This window comes from Hyperolius riggenbachi, chromosome 8 (genome assembly GCF_040937935.1).
Source record: "Hyperolius riggenbachi isolate aHypRig1 chromosome 8, aHypRig1.pri, whole genome shotgun sequence".
NCBI lineage: Eukaryota > Metazoa > Chordata > Amphibia > Anura > Hyperoliidae > Hyperolius > Hyperolius riggenbachi.
The window spans coordinates 64,162,916-64,178,445 of NC_090653.1; the positions used below are offsets into that span (position 1 = coordinate 64,162,916).

The following is a 15,530-nucleotide window of genomic DNA, read 5'->3' on the forward strand; positions in this document are numbered from 1 at the left end:
TCTTTAAAAAACATTTTATTGACAAGTTGTGAAAATATCACCTAAGAGAACCACTTCTCTAAAAAGATGCTTACTAGCTCTACAAAGTCTAAAAAGCAAAAAAGCGATAAAAGTGTCTGCTTTTTTTTCCTATTGTGTAAAACCGCCTCCCAGTGCACTACGATTGTGCATTAGGTTGCATTGACAAAAAACTCCCACGATCTTTGGAAGGTGTGAGCCTAGCCTTACTAAACCTGTTGCAAATGAGGTCTCTGAGCTTATATTACTTTAGAAATGTAATATATTTCCTTTTTGAGCAACTACCACAGTCATTAAACGACTACTGTTTCACAATTTACAAAATACTTTTACTATTCTGATTTTCTAGCCACCAACTGATCGTCTGATGCTGACCTTGGAGCAAGTTTCATTAGTGGTGGATGTACTGACTGATATGTCCACTTCTGCTCTTCGGACCCCGGTAACTGAGGCCCTCATGGTCTTCCTGAAGCTGAAGGATGATCTGATGACTTGTGTAAGTGGCGATTCTCCTCTTTAATATCTTCTTCTTCTGCTTTCTAATTATATGAGATGGACACACAAGACTTAGCATGATTGTTCCGTATCTGTTCCTTACAGAGAGAGTCTATGGAGTACGGTGAGCCCGCCTCTCCCCAGCTGAAGACCTGGATGGAGCATTTCCAGCGTTTCCAGGAAGAGGTAGGTGTCACCAACAAATACAGTAGAGTCTCTGTTATCCGGCACCAATGGGGATTGGCTAAGTGTGCCCTCTGATTGCTTAAAAATATGCCTAGCTAACACAGTACTATTCCCCACTCTATATACATATTATGAACTCTGTATTAAATGTTAAAATACAGTCATTAAAAGTATATTAACCTTGGGAGAGCTTTAGAACCCAGTTCACAAACAGCCTAGGACCCATTTTACACTTAATCAGTTGCTCTCAGTTACAGCTACGGTAAATGAAAACTGATTTTTAAAGTAATGCCCATGTTTTCCTATGGCACAGTTCACACTATAAACGTTTTTACTGAAATCTTTTTCACAATGCACTGCTATGGAAAAAACGCATACCAACGCGTACTAATGCACACTAACACATACCAACGCATTTTACACTTAATGTGTTGGTATGCGTTAGTACGCGTTTTTTTCCATAGCAGTGCATTATGAAAAAGATTTCAGTTAAAATGCATATAGTGTGAACTAAGCCATAGGAAAACATGGGCATTACTTTGAAAATCAGTTTTCTTTCAGTTATAACTGAGAGCAACTGATTAAGTGTAAAAAGGGGGTCTAAACAGACCCTTTAGGGCTGATTCACACTACAAGAGCTTTTTAAATGCTAGAGATTTGAAAAGCTCATGCCAGTGCAATGCTATGGGGGATTTTAACAAAATCACATAGCTCCAGTGAGAACACACACACACATAGAATAACATTAGCAAGAGCTTTTAAAATCTCAAAGTGCTTAGAAAAGCTCTTGTAGTGTTAACGAGCCCTAAGAGGTTGGCCTTCACCAGTGTGAGTACTGCCAGTTATTTGTGCTGGTTGGTTGAGACTGCTGGTTAGTTGAGCTGTGGATTATGCTGTAGTTCTGACCATCCCAGTAAATGAGTGATGGGCATCAAGTGAACATTATGAAATGTCTACTTTATTAAACTACTTGGGCAGTTTATAAAATTGTACATCTGGTCCTCCTACACAAGATGGATAGCTGGATAGGACTTATTTGTCAAAACTTTTATTGTGAGTTTTTGGAATATATGTGACTCCACTGCCGGGGGGGCGGGAGGGGGGGGGGCAAAGCGTCACCTGTGACCCAAAGTATTTAACACTACTAAGTATCTAACACCCCACCAGTTGTCATGATCAAATAGATAATGAATTGTATGTGTAGTACAGCTAATGTTGCCCTTTGAAGCTAAACACACCTCCAGAATCGCTGGAATGCAATGATGTGTCAGCTTGTTAATTTGTACAGAGCCATAATAATCCAACATGCATACAGACTGTTTCAGATTGGTTGATCCTCATCAGTGCATGGCATAGATTAATTTGGCTCTATGGAGTAGGGCTTGTAATACCGAGAGGTACAGACTAACCAGCAAGCTCCTGGTGAACCAGAACTCATTGGAGTGTGTGAGAGGCTACAATGGTTCTAAAAGCCCTCTTACTAAGATGCTATGGAAAACAAAAGTTTGCTTTATTAAAACAGAAAGAATTTGCGATAATTCAAGTTGGAGTGAGCTCTGAGATGTCTCCCAGTGCATCACTGCTGAATATATGCAAATTAACCATTGTTGCCCTTAGAAGCTAAACACACCTCCAGATCCGCTGGAATGCAATGATGTGTCAGCTTGTTAATTTGTACAGAGCCATAATAATCCAACATGCATATAGACTGTTTCGGATTGGTTGATCCTCATCAGTGCACGGCATGGATTAATTTGGCTCTATGGAGTAGGGCTTGAAACACCCAGAGGTACAGACTAACCAGCAAGCTCTTGGTGAAGCAGAACTATATCTTACTTTTTTTTTTTTTTTTGCTTCAGTGTTACTTTAAGGAGATCTATTGTTTATTTGGTGTTTGCATTCTCCCAAATATACTTCTAGCATGCAATCAGTGCTTCGCAAGCTTCTGGATTCACATAAGAAATGTGGTGTAAAAATCAATCGTTAATAAATCATGCTATGTTTTTTCTACAGGCCTCAAGTGATTGTGTCCGAGAAGCTGTAATATTGAACCTTATCCTGCTGAGAGTGGAAGACGTGGGATGCTGGGCCCTCACCCAATAACACTCATTGTTTATCTGAGCACAATCCATAGAGATTGTGCAACACATTTTTTATACTCAAAGGACAATTTATTCGTTTAAAAGGGTTATGACATGAATATACTAAATTAGTCCTCAATCTCACTCTGATCCATAATCTAACTATAATGTGCTACTGATGTTGTTCCTTTGAAGTGATATGAGAACCTTTTGCATGGCCCTTTTGGAAGCTTACATGTATACAGGGCACCAGGTCTAATATGTCTGCAATCCATATACCATCTCCCTCATGCATCTCTCTGCTTCCTGCAGATCCCCAAGATGAAATCTGTGATCTGTAGTCAGGTCTGAATATTGATCACTGCATATCGCTCCACTGCCCTCTCAGATCTCTTTGAAAGGGCACAACGTGTAAAGCATTATAGGCTCGATTAACACTTGCTATAGGCCCGCTCGTGTTAGTACCATAGGTGGCTATGGGCAACACTTCTGCTAGGCTGGTAAAATGGAGAAGGTCTGGATTCCGCATTCCGGCAAACAGATCCCAATTTATTTTAACAAATGGAAGCGGACCCTACAGTGTTCTCCCCAGAAAGTTTTTCCAGCTGGGTGGCATGAAATAGTAGCCGGGTGGGGTGAGATGAGAGAATTCAGGGCCAGTGCTTCTCTGCATAACTCTGCTTACAGCATAGGAGAAGGTGAGCTGATGACAGCCGGGTGCTCACCAAAACTAGCCAGGTGGAGCACCTGTCTAAAAGAGCCTGGGGAGAACACTGCCCTATTTTTAACAATAGGATCTGCTTCCTGCATTGGCTCGAAGTTGATAAAAAAATATGGACGGGTGCGTTTTTGCAGCAAGTGGGAACCAAGCTACAGCACTGCTCAAACAGCAACACTGATTTACTATATGTTATAAGGAAACTTATCCTCTAAGCATATATCACTATTATTTATGACAATGGATATGTTTGAAGTTCCACTAAGGAGTACAAATATACTGTGTATTTAATGTATGCGTTAGGCCTGGTTCACTTTGGACTTAAAAACGGACCGTTTAGCAGACTAGAATGGACCCTAACGGAGGTGAACAGATCCTATGGTAATCAATATTGTAGGATCTGTTCACATTGCTCCATTCGAACGGATTTGTTCTGCCTGTTCTGCCGAATGCACCACAAGTTTGGGTCAGGAACGATGTTTCAGGATCGACAGATGCGCCGCATTGACCGCAACAAACGAGGGTCACGGATGCAAAATTGATGCCTTTTTAAAAACTGATCTCTTCCACCGATCAGATTTTACACAGATCTGTTTTTAAGTGTAAACCAGGCCTAAAAATGTTCTTATTTGTTAAATATTACTATTAAAAACACAATATTTATATATATATTTATTTTCTTTAAAATTGTTACTTTGCATTTGTTACTTTATGCTGGTGATCTGTTTGTTTTGCTATAATGGTTTGATGCATGATTACTAGACTACCTGCAATTGTATTTATTATTATATTATTATTTAATTTTTTACATGCTGTCTTCCAGGTGGAGCTACTGACTGTATTTATTAAATATAATAATATTATTTAAATACTGCGTACTGTATATTTAATGTCTAAATAATAAAAGTCAAGTTGAGAATTGTAACTCTGGTCCATTTATTTAAACTAAACTGACCTGAATACCAAATAAGACCACCCTATTTTCTTCCCACAGATGTCATTCCAACTCTACTGCAGCAGTGCTGTACTGAAAATATAATGTATACAATTACTTATGTTTTAGTCAATTATACATTATTTAACCACTTCGCATCCAGACCTTGTTTCCCACTTATGGATCAGAGCAGTTTTGACAGTTTAGCTATGTCCTTATTTAATCAGAAATAACTTTATCGCTACTTATGACACAGAAATGAAATATATAGTGTTTTTTTTTTTCAAGACAAACTAGGCTTTCATTGTATGCCATTTTTTCCCTTGAACAATTTTGTTTTCTATGAATTTTAATGGGAAAACAAGGAAACAAAATAGAAAAAAACATTATTTCTCAGTTTTACCAATTCCAGATTAAAAATAAAAGGTGCTACTGTAGATAAAAAAAAACCCAAAATTTTGTTTGGCTATTCTTACCGCTTATCACAAAACTTAGATTATGTTCCTGTCACAATTTATGGTGAAGATATTTGATTCTGAAATAATGCTACAGAGTGTGTTTTTCACTATGAACTGAGAAAATAAAAGTATTTTGAATGGTAAAAATCAATCTCATTAGCTCAGGAAACATATATTCCCCTTCACCAATTAGTGCTGCATCAGATAGTGCCAGAAATGAGCACAGGAGCAAGCCCAATCCTGCACAGCACTGCTTCTGCGACAAGATGTATATCTACTGACTTGTGGCTTAGATGAAGTCACAGAGGACGTAGATATACTGTAGTGGTGGATAAAGTGGGTAATCAATGTTTGTCCATTGTAAAATCTTTTCTGTCCCTGATTTACATTCTAAAGGTGAAAAGAAATCGAGAGCCCAATATGGTGTAGTATGTCAAAATTGATTGGATAAATGAAACAATGAGATGGTAATACTCACAAACACGGGTTACCACCTAGGTAACATCTCATTAGGCAGGTGAGGAGATTAGACCTGTCCTCACTCAGGATTAAGAAGTCGCTCTCTGTAGATAGGAAGAAAGGGGGTAGATCACCCCTCCACCTGGGGTGGACTCAAATATATTGGTAGGTGAACAGAGGCGCCAGAAGGATGAAAGTACATAAAAATTTAAAAAAATTGCTGGGAGGAAGTGGTGGACTCGCCTCCGTTAAAGCAGACACCAAGGACTGTAAATATATAGATATACACATTTATTGAAAATACCCCAAAGATGCAACGCGTTTCGCGGGCACAGCCCACTTCTTCAGGCAATAAGCAGGAGATAAACAACAGCAATTCAGTTATAGCAAGCAGAGCACCTCAAGATACATTTAAGTAAACACAATGTGAGGAATGTGACGCACTCTCTGGCTGTCCTCCAGCTCCTGCACAGTCAGAGAGTGTGTGTCAAATTCACCACTTGTTACATTGTGTTTACTTAAATGTATCTATCTAAACTTCGGATGCGTCTGCATTTCTCTCCACTGAACTTTAAAGTTCTGTGTGTAACCCTTCCAATGCTGGTCTAGTAAAAAAAATGCTGGTTGCATATAATATGCTGTAAATAATGTTTTAGAGCAAAGTTGAAATTCTGGGTTATATTCCGCTTTAAGTACTTTTCTCCCGTAGGATCCAAAGCACATAAGCTTGTCTCACATCAGTATATAGAGTTGTGTACGGGGGAAAAAAGTTAAGTGATTATAAATGCCAGACTGAACAGTTGGCTTTTCAGTTTTGATTAAAACGTCTCAATGGTGTGAGCTGTCTTGATTAAGTTTGGCAAGACATTCCAGAGGTTAGGGTCAGTATGACAGAAAACTCTGGCTCCAAAGGTTTTTAGTTGGACTCTGGGGGTGGTCAAGTTATTAGATACGGTACTTTTGATCTGAGGTTGTAGGAGGTGTGACCCGGTTGCAACAAATCATTCAGGTATCCGGGGCCTCGGTTGTGAAGGGATTTGAATGTTAGCATGCCAATTTTGAAAAGGGCTCTCCATTTTATGGGCAGCCAGTGGAGTAAGCAAAGGGTTGGTGTTAGGGGGCACTGGCGGGGTTGGCTTGGTCTTACAGCAGCATTCTGTACTAGCTGCAGGTCGGTGTAGGTCTTTATTTGGAAGACCTGAATAGATGGCATTACAATAATCCAGCCATGAAGTGATGACGATGTGAACTAGGGTTGGAAGATCATCTGAAGGAATGAGGTGCTTAATTCACCCTCCTGTTCCTTCAAACGGCACAGCGGGTTGTGACTGATCTGAGGTCTATGAGGGGGGCGGGGACTATCCTAGAGGAGCAGCCAACGGCTCAGAAGGTAAGACGAGCGGTGACCGTGGGGAGGGACGGGGGAGCAGGCTGGCTATCTACTATGGGCACCTACCTGGCTAATCTATACTAGGGGCAACTATACTAACTACCTATACTGGGGCAACTATACTAGCTACCTACACTGGGACAACTATACTACCTATACTGAGGGCAACTATACTAGCTACCTATACTGGGGGTGACTATACTAGCTACCTATATGGGGCAATTATACTACCTATACTGGAGGCAACTATACTAGCTACCTATACTAGGGAAACTATACTGGCTACCTATACAGGGGGCAACAATATTGGCTACCTATACTGGGGGCAACTACTGTATACTAGCTACCTATACTGGGACAATTGTACTACTTACACTGGGACAACTATACTGGCTACCTAAACTAGGGTAAACTATACTAGCTACCTATACTGGGGCAACTATACTGGCTACCTATACTGGGGTCAACTATACCAGCTACCTATACTGGGGGCAACTATACTAGCTACCTATACTGGGACAACTATACTGACTACCTAAACTGAGAGAAACTATACTAGCTACCTATACTGGGGGAACTAAACTGGCTACCTATACTGGGGGAAACTATACTAGCTACCTATACTGGCTAACCTATACTGGGGCAACTTTATGAGGGTGTTTTTCTCTTGGTCGCACTGCAGCTGTAACGAGTGGTGAAAATTGTCGGGGTGCTGTGCGATCATTTCAAATCGGGGGGGGGGGGGGGGGGCAGTCCCTCAGAGGGGTTTACAATCTATTCCCTACCATAGTCATATGTCTATGTATGTATGGTATAGTATTGTAGTCTAGGAACAATTTAAGGGGAAGCCAATTAACTTTTCTGTATGTTTTTGGGATGCAGGAGGAAACCAGAGTGCCCGGATGAAACCCACACAGACACAGAGAGAACATACTAACTCCGTTCAGAAAGTGCAATAGCTGAGACAGGAACGAGGGACCCAGCGCTACAAAGCCAGAGTGCTGTCCACTACACAATTGTGCTGCTCCTCCATGTCTCAGTTCCCAAATCTCCACTTTGCTTATATGGTTTCCTATAGAGGAATTAAAGGAACTCCTAATGGTGCTGAGGAGCATGGAGGCTACACAGCTAGATTCCCTGGTGATCAGGGCCCTCCCAGGTCTTCCCTCCCCCGACTTATGCATAGCATCTCCCCGTGCCTGCTGATGCGCTGCTCCATTACTCCGTGCTCCCCATCTTCCTCCTTGCTGGCCGCATCTTCTCAGAGACTTAGCTGATGTCAGTATGTCATAACCTGAGGAGGGGTCACTGGGAAGCGGCGCCCCTGTGAGGATGAGGATGGAAGTGCGCGGACTAATGGAGCAGCGTGCCATCTGGGACAGAGGAGTTGCTATGCTGCCTGGGACCACAATAGGGTTTGGGAGGGGGAGTCCGGGAGCTGGCTCAGGGGCACCGGGGAATGAATTTTCCACCAGGGGAAGTGGGTGTTTTGTCAGGGGGCCCCAGGTTACTTTTGCTCTCAGGCTCCATTCAGGGCTGGTTTAACTGCCTAACGACTGCTCAACGCCAATTGGCGTGAGCAGCACGGCAGCCCCATAACTGCCTAATGTCAATTGGCGTGAAGTGCTGGGGGCAGAGATTTCAGGGGATCGCGCGCTTCCCCGCTTGAATGACACTCCACTCCGTCATCAGCCTCCCAGCGGCGATCACGGCTAGAGACTGTGAAACCGCCATCTAATAACAATGTACAGCGCTGCAATCTAAGGCAGCGCTGTACTGGGGACAGCCATGTGACATGGCTATCCCCCTGGGAGGCAGAAGCCTATGACAGCCGATCATGGTGATTGGCTGGCAGGGGGAGGGAGGGATACAACATTTAAAAAAAAAAATACGATATTTTATTTAAAAAATAAACATATAAATATTTTTTTAAAAAAAGAAATAAACATCCAGGGAGCGATCATAGCCCACCAACGGAAATTTCTGTTGGTGGGCAGAAAAAGGGAGGAGTGGGTGGGAAAACAACTTGAGTGCTGAATTGTATGACCCTGCAGCTAGGCCTTAAAGCTGCAGTGGCCTAATTAGCAAAAAATGGCCTGGTCACTAGGGGGGTTTAAGACTGCGGTCCTCAAGAGGTTAAATGGCACTATGGTCCCAAAGTAAAGGTAACCTGGGGGCCCTTTTCTCCCCCCCCCCCCCCGCAACATCAGTACCTGGGCCCTTGAGCCGACTACAATCATGTTATTTTGGGGTTCCCTGTGTGTTTGTCTATCGACTACTGCACAATCATGTTATGTGTGTGTTTGTCTATTGATGACCTGTTAATGGAATTCAATGATTAGTCCCCAGTCTGTCCATCACAGCATTGATAACGCGCAACTCACTGCCAAAGCACACAACAGCCCATCCACCAGCCCTTCCCACATGTGCAGAGAGACCACACTGATTGGCTCAGAGAACAACCCACGCAGCAACCCATTAGCCTGTGTGCAGCAAAACACCCCCGCCAACTCAGCAGAATAACACTAGAGGTGGGTGGACAATGGGCGTGGCTGCAGCTCAAAATTTAGAAGGGCGGGGGCCCCTACAGTCTTCAGGGGCCCTGGGGCAATTGCCCCATTTGCCTTAATGGCCTTGGCTCCATTGTAGCTAGAACCGTCCCTGCTGGTGATCACTGTATGCGAATACCTATGTTTCCCCCACACAGTGCACCCTGCTCCCCTCACCCACTTCTGCAGCTGGATAGGACATGTATTTCTGGGGGATGGAGGGCTGGGGGGGGAATGGTAAATAGAAGCTGGCAGTAGCACTGGCTTGGGATTACCCAACAGGAAATTCAGACATGGCAGTATAGATGTATTACTGTGGCATAACGATCAAGCAGTGATGTAATCTCCAGCAGGAGGAAGTAATTAGCTGCATTGACAGGTAAAAGAATCTCCTGGGCGTTTTTCATCACCTTCTCACTTAGCTAGAACTGGAAACTGAAAGTAATATCTACGTAGTTTTCTTCAAAAATCAAACATACAGGAATAAGTTTTCTATTAAATTGATTTCATTTTTTTTTTAAATGTGTGTGAGCTGAGTTCTGGCACAGAATATCAGCATTACTTGAAAATCAAATGCCGAGGTCAGCAGGTACAGTATGTAGTGTTGATTCACGGTTATAGCCTTGTGGTGTTCATACATCTGGCCTGTAGATGGTTCTACTGTATTACTGCATTAGATTATCTAGACTATTTTGGGTCATTGGTTCCTGTTATGCCCTGGCTAGGAACACAGTGAAGACACTGCTTATGTAAAGTGTTGGTGAATCCTGTACATACCAAGAAAAAACAAAATCATCATTTTTTGAGAAGGACCTGTACAGTTATATATCAATTACATTCAAAAATACATAAATAGTTGCCTTAGGGATTGAAATTTTTTAATAGGTATGTGAAGAGGGTACAAAACTGTGTTTTTTTTAAATTAGCGGGCTTATAATTACTGATGGACGCAAAACTGAAAAAAATGCACTTTTATTTCCAAATAAAATATGGGCACCATACATTGTACTAGGGAAATATTTTAAATGTTGCAATAACCGGGACAAATGGGAATATGAAATGTGTGGGTTTAATCCACAATAGAACATTTTATTTTAAAGGGACACTTAAGTCTGTGGAAAAAAATGAGTTTTACTCACCTGGAGCTTCCAGCAGCCCCCTGCAGCTGTATTGTGCCCACGCAGACTCCATCAGATGCTCCTGGCCCTGCCGGCAGCCACTTCCGGTTTCGGCAACAGGAGCCGACAGGCAGGGAACACAAGTGATTGTTCGCGTTCCCAGCCACAATAGCGCCCTCTATGCTGCTCTATGATATATACTCTATGCTGCTCTAAGATATATACTCTATGCTATAGCAGCATAGAGGGTGCTATTGTGGCTGGGAACGCGAAGAATCACTCGCATTCCCTACCTGACGGCTCCTGTCGCCGAAACCGGAAGTGGCTGCCGGCGGGGCCAGGAGCATCTGATGGAGTCTGCGTGGGCACAATACAGCTGCAGGGGGCTGCTGGAAGCCCAAGGGGAGTAAAACTCATTTTTTTACACAGACTTAAGTGTCCCTTTAACACTAATGGCCAAAAACTGAGATATAATGTTTTTTTTCCCCATTCTTTTCTTATTATTCCAATTAAAATGTGTTTAGAATAAAATAATTCTTAGCATAATGTACCTCCCAAAGAAAGCCTAATTGCTGGCAGTATGTCACAGTACCAGAAGCAGGGCAGCCATCAGGGGGGGGGACAACTGACACTGCAGTAAGGGGCCCAGGGCTTCTGCAGGCCCTGGGCCCCACCCCAAAGCGCTGGAAGGGCCGCATGTGCTGGCTGCGGGCCTGTGGCTCACTAACCATTACACCGCATTCCAGCATTGAGAGAAGAGTGATATCTGCGCTTGAACATGGGGAGCAGATGAGTGAGCCCGCTACAGCGGACTTTCTATACTGGGGCACCACCTATATCTGGCTACAGGCTACCACCTATACCTGGCTACCTAAACTGGGGCACCACCTATACTTGGCTACTTATACTTTGGCACCTATAGCTTGCTACCTATACTGTTGCACCACCCATAACAGGCTACCTATACTGGGGGCAACTATACCAGGCTACCTATACCGGGGCACCACCTATAGTTGAATACCTATATTGGGGGCATCTGTATCTTGCTGGCCTATACTGGGGCACCAGCTATACCAGGCCACCTATACTGGGGACAACTACACCAGGCTACCTATAGTGGGGCACCAGCACCACCTATAGCTGGCTACTTATACTAGAGGAACCTATACCTGGCTACCTATACTGGGGACACTTATGCCTGGATACCTATACTGGGAGCACCTATACATGGCTAGGGCAGGGGGATGAGCGGAGACAGAAGGGGACAAGAGGTAACACAGGGGGATAAAAGAGGCACAGGGGGAACAGAGGTGGACAAAATAGGCACAGGGAGAAAAGAGATGAGACGGGAACATGAGGTCGCACAGAGTGACACAAAAGAGGCACAGGAAGTAGAAAAAAGAATGGATAAAGGATAAGAACAGACCTACAAGTCCCTATCTCATTTTTTAACCAGGGACTACCTGTATTTCGCTAGTATTTAGCTCCACCCACAACATGTCATGGCCACGCCCATGTTTTGCTGCATCTAGCTGTGCATGCTGCTTTCTTCAGTGTTGGAGTCATGCACATTTTTAACCGCGGTGCACTTCTCTCCCAGCAACCAATGGGTGGGCCCAGGTAAGGAGGGGCCCAGGCCTGATGATGTGTGAGGGGCCCCAACATTTCTGATGGCAGCCTTGACCAGAAGTATGTAAAATATGCGGATGAATTATACTCACAAAGGTGGGTTGCAGAAGGGCAACTGACCACTAGAAGCAGGTGGAGATGTATAACCCCAACTCCACTCGGGTGACCAGACAGAGCTGGTGATGGTTGTACTCTTGATAAAAAGCAAACCTCAATTGACCCAAATTGGTCAAAGAGGGTTGATCCCCCTCCAAAAGGAGTGTGAAGGCACAGGATAAAAAAATATGTTAAAAACAAATAAAATGAAAAAAGTGAGGTGGCTTACCTCAATGTATTAATAGAATTTTATTGCACTGGCAATGCGTTTCGTGAGTGCATATTCACTTCTTCAGGCCAAATAGTAGTGCTTAATAGTGCTTGAAGCTACAAATAAGGCGCCTCTTTGTGGCTACAAGCACTATTAGGCACTGCTATTTGGCCTGAGGAAGTGGGTATGCACCCACAACAGGTGAAAATTGCTCTGGTCCTAAAGGGGTAAAAACCCTTAGTGGTCAACAAGTGATTGGACCCGTAGGGGCTCAGGGCAGGACAAGTGGAGCTCTAGTCATTGCCAATTAGCAGGCATAATTTCGTAGCGCTCGCTATGCTACTCTGATAAGGCCAGTTAACTCTGACAGGGCCTGCTAACTCTAATAAGGCACGATATAACACGGATAAGGCATGCTATTTGTTATAGTGAATCAACCCCTTTGTGAGATATCACCATATTGGTCGGACAGCGTGTCATCAATATACAAAAAATAATATGCAGTAGTTCATGTATTTCAAAATGGGAACAACCAATGAATCACTACTCATCTAATTTCAGCATAAATATCATTTAGGTCAGGTATCACGATCTCAAAGAGTTGGCTAGAAAACTATAACTACTCAACTGAGACAGGATATCCACAAGCTCAGTGGTCAATCTTCCACATACAATGGGAGACTAGAATTGGAGATAGAGTGGAATCCTTTAAATAAACCTAGTTTCAGTTATCCTACCTCTGTGACTACTGAACACAAGAAGCATCTGTGACTATTCAACACAACAAGTCTGTCCACCATGGCTTATCAAATCCTTGCTGTGCTGGTATTGTACCTCCTTCAGAGAATTATGGGAAGTATCAGTGGCGCCAAGGAGCATGTAGACCATAAAGCTGGGTTTCCTGCACACTGCTTCTGCTATCCAGCTATCCAGCTAAGCCATTGGATACAACATGTTTTCCTTGTAGAATGGAGAGGATGGGAGATAGAAACATAAGGGCCTATTTCCACTACACGCAGATTGGATGCAGAATGGATGCAGAAAAACTGACTCTAATGAATGCCAATGGGAAAATCTGCATCAGAAAAATTGCGTTTAGTGGAAACAGGCCCATAGGCTTTCATTGGAGTCAGTTTTTCTGCATCCAATCTGCATCCAATCTGCATCCAATCTTTTGTTACATTTTATAAAGAATTGTTGCTTCCCTTCCAATGTTGCCCATGGATCTAGCCCAGAATTACCTAACAGTAACTGCTGTCCTGGCATTGTGGAACTACTGATGTTCTAGCAATACAGAAGCATCGTTTTACGTGGAGGAAGTTGTAGAAGTAGTTGTTGTAGGAGTAGGCAGTGCCAATTCAATCTCCAACAGTAGCAAGCAGTTGGCTGGATGACAGGTAGAAATATCTCGCATTCATCTTACGTCACCTTCTCATCTGTCTAGACACGAAAATGAAACAAGTGTAGAAGTTCCTGTAGTAGCAGCCACCAACCCTCCTGTCACCTGAATTCGGAAAGTCACTAATCAGCAAACACGTTCTTCTTCTTCTAAACAAGTTATCCTAACATCACGAAAATGGGAATCTTCTACTGCAGGACAGTTACGTATAAAAGAGGGATCATGGAAGCTCCTCAGAACAACCTGAGACCAACTGTGGAGACACATAGACTACAGGAGCAGGTCAGTGATCTTCTATGGGGGTAATGCTATAATCTGATATGATGTGATAGACCCACCTGGATCTGAGGTGGCCTTAATCTGGTGAGCAGTGACCCTGAAGGGGTGAAAACTAGTGTGGATTTGAGCACTGGTGGGAGCATCCAGTACAGCTAACAATAACGCACTATGGTCCATATGCAATTAACTTTTTCTCCTGAGTTATCTCCCAGGAGATAAATTTCATCTTCTCTTTAAAATAACTTTTCAGCATTTTACAATTGAAAAGGTACCCAAAAGTTGGTGAAAAAGTACTATCAAATGTATTTTGAGTATTTTCTTGTTAGCTGGTGGCTTAAAAGGCATTTTATGACACGTTCTAAAAATATCACCAAGTAGAAAACTTAGGAGAAAAAATAAATTGCATATAGGCATATGAGTAGCATGTTTACTTTATTGTAGGTCTTTTTGTGTGGAGTGCGCAGTCCATTATTTACATAACTATAATCTGATATGATGGTGCGCAAAAGTTTAAAAAGCATTATCTCACAAAAATAAACATCTAAACTAATTTATAGTGGCCGGGTAAAGGGTTAGTGCCAATGTGCAAAGTGCAATAAGCAATAGCAAGACATTGAAAATATTGCATTTTCTCTGCACTAAACTGGATTCTTAAATCCCGAACTGTGCAAAGACATGAAGTTATATTATTAAAAAAATATGCGTACACTGCAGAAATTAAAAAATGTGTCCATTTGACCTGAAGCAGCAGAACTGAAGGACTTAAAGTGGTATAAAACTCTGGCATAACATTCAACAAAAATGTGATTTCCTACTTTGTATTACCCATAAAGTTACCGTATTTGCTTTTGTGCACAAGTAATATTGTCTGTTTACAAATTACAAGTTCTCAAAGTACAGTTTATCTGATCTGAAAGCTGCCATTGCATTTTATTGCAAAGCTGCTGTATTTTTATATTAAAATCTATCAAGTGATCACTTCTCAGCTGTCTCTTTTACTGTGTGTGTCAGCTCAGTTCCAGCATGCTGCTAATGTTTACATTCCTTTGTGAGCTACAATTTATAAACAAAAGATAAGATATCAAATACAGTATGTGGCCAGAAGCTGCCAACTGAAAAAGAAAGTGCTGTGTTAACTGTTTGGATGCTGTTCTGCTACCATTTTTTTGTGTGTTAATAGGTTTTATGGTGTAAATAATCTTTTAGGCCTTGTTCACATCGCTTTATGATCACGCTAGCGTTTGCGTTGGGCATTTTTTAAGCAATTTTTTTTGCGATTCCCGGCGCTTGGGTGGGCGGTGTGTTTTTGTTAAAAATGCTTTTCTAAACGCTTTTCCAGAGTGGTCTTTTAATTCACTCCCTGAGTGAACTCTTTGACACGGAAAAGAATAAATACAATGTATTTATTCTTAAAAACGTGAACGCAATCACTGCACAAAGCGATTTTGTGAGAGTTTTGCGTTTTTCCTATACCTTCCATTGAGGCGGAATCGCCTCAAAAAAAAGGTAC

The 15,530-nt window shown here is 42.5% G+C and overlaps 1 protein-coding gene across 23 annotated transcripts in view; it reads right to left on the reverse strand.

The window, feature by feature from the left end:
* Nucleotides 1-15,530, reverse strand: part of LOC137528845 (leucine-rich repeat and fibronectin type III domain-containing protein 1-like protein) — a 688,143-nt gene that overhangs the window by 648,755 nt on the left and 23,858 nt on the right. For 18 of the 23 annotated variants that reach the window (XM_068250501.1, XM_068250496.1, XM_068250497.1 and 15 more), the window contains one exon: nucleotides 394-557. The exons of 4 other annotated variants lie outside the window; for them this stretch is intronic. The gene's annotated coding sequence lies outside the window, so the exon portion shown is untranslated. Of the gene's footprint in view, nucleotides 1-393; nucleotides 558-4,453; nucleotides 4,508-15,530 lie in introns of those variants that run through there. One more of the 23 variants, XM_068250504.1, reaches the window with a different exon arrangement.